We start from the raw sequence: 5,287 nt of genomic DNA on the forward strand, positions 1-5,287 counted from the left end.
GATATTATGTATTATCTGAATGTACAATTTATTGTATTAGTTGCATAAGAATGTGTTGATATTACTAATATCAGCCTGACTTCCTTCCCGACGATGAAATAAAATCAAACTTACTACAACACCAATTACTTGTTCATTGAGTTGAGTTGATTTTAGTTTAGCGTCCCTTTCAGTAGCGAGGCTATATGAGACGTGGACCTACTGATTAACGTAGAATCCGAACCACATGAGCTCCCGCCGGGAATCGAACCCGGGTCTCCCAAATTACTTGTTCACAGGTTGCACCATTTCTAATAGAAAACACACTCAGTCGTTGATAAGGAACTATACGTAGAAATATCTATCGAAAGCATTGTCTGACAGTTGATTAATGAAGCCTACCTGTCTTTAAAATGTAAAATCGAAATTAAATTTATAAGTTAACTTATCCATAATTGAAATAACATCAATGTTAATGAGGAGTTTGTGTGAGATGAAAATGTCCCATTTAAAGAGTATATTATATATTTCTGAAATGACATAGCGAAAAGTTACGCCCTCATATGTTTGAAGTGTATGAATCTTTCTAGCTTTGTTATAGAATAGTTATTCCTGTTGAAAAAGGCCTGTATTGTCTGCCAAAGAGCGTTATTTTAGAACAACAGGGAGTGAAGGTAAGTATTTACAGTTATACAAATGAAAAAGATCAAAAGGACATCTAATGAAACAATCAAAATTATGTGATGAAATGATATTAAATGTAGTATATGGAAGAATTGTACTTCAATGATGTTAATAAGTCAAGAACCATCTTCTATCTAGGTATCAAGTAAATGTACATAAGAGAAATCTGACGACTTGAAATTTTAATTTGGGATAACCGGGAAATTAAGATTTCAAATACCTTTTTATTTAATATGATGTTAATTATTATCACTTTTTTCTATACGCTTAATAAATGGGCATTTAAAGTTTTTATCAATGTTTGAAGTATTAACATTACTCCATTATTTTTCACAAATGTGAATTCAAGAGTTATAATGTGAAGATATTATTAGGTGCCTAACTTTGTCGTGAGCATATAGGTGTGCTTACACTAGAATATTTCTGATAAATGTTCTTTAAACACAAATATTTACATGGACGCAACAATAGGACATGCGATTTCCTCAGAGTCTGTGATGAGTGTGTTGCCACGTTTGATTTGAGACGGTGAAAGTCTATGTAAATGCAAAGAAGAAGTGCTTAAATCTGGCAATATATGTATTGAACATACATACATACACACACACACACACACACACACATATATATATATATATATATATATATATATATATATATATATATGTATGTATGTATGTATGTATGTATGTATGTATGTATGTATATTGTGGGAAAACAAATAATCATATCCAGTATAATTGTCTATACATAATATTTCCCGTAGAAAACTGTCCCTAAGTTGGAATGAAAAGAGTTAAAAACGATATGAAATAAGATTTGTATGGGCATAAGTGATTTTCTATTCGTCTAAGGTTTAAAATATTGAACGACTACTATCATACATGTGTAGAAGAAAATATAATTCGCTAATTGGATGTCACGTTGCAGTTAACACCACGTTGTAGATTTTCGGGCATTCTGCTTTCACACAATGCTAGTTGTTATGATATATATTTTTATAACTAGACATCTTACCAAGATCATACATCTCCTTGGAGATTTAACGATGACAGGACAAAAAATATGGACCTAGGAGTCGAAACCGTAAATATAATGAATTATGAACCTTTCTTTATATGACAGTTAAGCTATCTAATCTTCCCAAAACTTTAGTCTTACTGATAACTTGTGAAACAGAACTTTTCGTACTTATTTAATACACCTATTGGCCAAATTGTATAAGGAGAATTTGGGACCTTAAGTACGTTTATTGTAAAAGTTTTTCCCAAAGAAAGAAGTTAAGTAATAGCATGACATCGTTAAGGTACGGTAAGTAGCGAGGAGTAAGATCTCCAAAGGAGATGCCTGCTTACTCACTAATGACGTAAGAATTCTCAGATTTAATCCATCCGTTGTTTCACTTCAACTGAAATCACAACTACGCGTGTTAGGTTAGTTAACTAAAAAGACAGATGAGGTTACTGTATTTTATCTCTTCAGTTGAATTAGCGTGATCAGCAAAATGTACTCTTAAAAAAACTCATCTTACAACCATACTTCAACCATGTGTAGGAAAAATAATTACATTTGAATATTCAAAATTGGTAACCTGAAATTTGATAACATATAGAAATATGGTTAAAAAGTCTAAGTGAAAATGAGAAACGTATATAAGAGTTTATTAAGATATGGTGTAACCATATTGTTGATCGCTTTCTTCCGCAACATGAATTTAATAGTGAGGCGAGCTTTGTGCTCCACTGTGATGCATAACTGTACTGTTGAACAACATATTCAATTCTAAAATTTACAAATCCATATTTCTCAAGTAATATTTCATAAATCAATGCAGGTGCCTGCATTACAACCAATCACAAGAAGGAGCAGATTCCTCATGCTTTAAAATGTTATTACCTTTCAAATGCATGACCTTGACCAAAACATCAGTATTTTCCGATCTTGGTCTTGCTTAACAGCGAAGTAATTTATGGTTTATCCTGCAGACGTATTGGAGAAAATATCTGTGCGTTCATGTGTTACAACCTCGAGCGGGCACACGGTGTTTTCTTCTGAACTATATAATGTTAAAGAGCCCAAAAATATTATATGCATTAATTCAGTTTAGGAATTTGATTTGAGTTGTTCCGAGGAAAATAATTATATTAGTCTGTTTGGGAACTAGTCCCTTCAATGAAAGAAAAGATATGACTATTTCCCTGTTTGAAGCCAAAGGATAGAGAACAGATGAAACACGTCAAAGCGTATCATGTTCATGAATGCATTCTATTAAATGATGAGAACATCAGGCAGATTTTGCGACTAAAGTATATTTCTAAAATATTGCTCAACATCATTTATGTAAAACTTAAGTAAAAAATCACTGACATTATAAAGTTTTATACTCCCTTTACTGTTAGCACAATATGAGTTGTAGACAATGACGCTTACAGCGCTGCGCCACCTCTTAATTACGTACACAGATATCAAACGAAACAAAGTCACAATTCTCAAATATATTGATACAATTGCAAAAAAAAAAAATGATCAACAAGCAAAACGCTAGAAGTCATTCACAATGCTTCAGCTTCACGAATTCTCATGACTGTAAAACCCTAAGAAGTATCATACGGCGACACAGACCGGAGGTCTAACAAGTGTGTACAACAAAGGTAACCCAGAGGATGTTATCTGAGTGATCAAACTAGAAAGTTTCCAGATTTCTTGGGAGATAAATACGTTTATGGCCTTACAACCTAAAATTATAATTAGTACTTAAAAAATTGGGACGTTGAATTTGGTAATTACAAATTCGGGGTATCAGTTTAGACCACACAACACATAAAAGTTAATTACAGGAGTTCATTATAAATTATTAGTTCACGTAAGACGGGTATATTATTGTATTATGATCTGAAACAAGGCTTTTTAAAATTAAAATTTGAAACAACACTCTACCAATTTTGACAGTGAGATTGCCCACAGGTATTAACTGGAAGTATTGTTCTTGATATATGGGAAATGTATGAGAGTTTCTGTAAATAATGCATTGTATGTGCAATGTATATAACTACAGGAAAGAGAGAAAATAAATGCTATCACGCAATTCATATTTTCTTTTGAATATACACATTATATTATCAAATTGTTTTACTAATTCTCAGAATTTATTAACACTCTTAGACTATGTATTGGATAATCTATTTAATATATACTGTCAATATAAAATATGTTTAACAGAAAGCCTTATATTAGATAATATACCAAACTAAAGAACAAACATCTAGGAAAACAATTAAAATCCGCCACTTACGAATTCCCGTACCACATGAGCTCCCGCCGGGAATCGAACCCGGGTCTCCCACGCCAAAGGCGCGTACGCTAACCGCTTAGCCACGAAGGAGCTCTCTTACGAATTATGTATATAATCAAGTAACAGCCGAAACAGACATCAAATAAATAACAAAAATTAGTTATAATTTCAATTACATGATTTATTTCTGGTGAAATGTATCCAGATATAAGCAGCCATTACTGGTATCAAATATGTATTGTATTCTATATAAAATAAAGGACGAACTCACAAACTTTACATAGGGTCGTATTTAGCATCAAGTCATATTAAGTATTTGATATATATATATATATATATATATATATATATATATATATATATATATTTGCGAGTATTAATAATATTTTATGTGCTACCCTTACAACTTTTATTTGTTTAATATATATAGGTGTAGGAAAAATCTAAAACGTTTGCTAAAGTGTGAAAATCATACCTAGTATGGTGTGGGGCCTCATTATTGAACCAGAACGACCCATGCTTTACAGTTAAGAGCAAACATCTGTATCATAGGCCTGCGACGGTGTTGTCCATATGTAAACAGGACCGGTTGTTGGAAACAAGGTGAATGTCTATTCATCGGACCACATTACGTGTTTTACTGCTCATGAGTCTACGCCTTGTTTTCCGTGCACCATTCTTACGCCTCTTTGCTTTTACTGTTGTGACCAGGGGTTTGGCGATAGGAGCCCTGCAATGAATTTTTATTTTATGAAGTTCCCGTCTCACTGTTTTCGATTAAACCGGGTTCTATGGGCCTGAATTGAGTTCAGACGTAATTTTCATTGCAGTGGTCTTCTTTTCAGATTGCTACTATCCGTTTTAATACCCTCCGGTCCCTATCTGACAGGATTGCTATTCGACCACTGTTGTGCTTGGCAGACGTCGTTTTCCGATGAATTGTGTATGCCGTAGTGATATTGGGCACAGTGCCTTTTGATACCCCCACAATATTCGCCACTGTTGCCAGTAAATCTCCAACCAGACGGACACCAACGATCATGCGACTTTGGAAATCTGTTAGGTCGCTCATTTTACCTGACCACTTTCACAGCACAATACTCACAGGTGAACTGGTTACTGATGACGGAAGAGAAAGGTCCACATAACACATTAAAAAAAAAACAATCGTCAACCGCAACACGTGTTGTACAGTGGAAGACCAAACTTGTTTGTAATGTATGAAGAAGTGTTTTTAGATTTTTTGTCCACCCCTATATATATATATAGGGGTCTACCCTTGCAGTAAATCGTAAGTACAAAGTATCTTGAAATCATGAACTCTGCTCCAAC

Source organism: Thermobia domestica, chromosome 4 (genome assembly GCF_964235325.1).
Source record: "Thermobia domestica chromosome 4, izTheDome1.hap1.1, whole genome shotgun sequence".
Lineage (NCBI taxonomy): Eukaryota > Metazoa > Arthropoda > Insecta > Zygentoma > Lepismatidae > Thermobia > Thermobia domestica.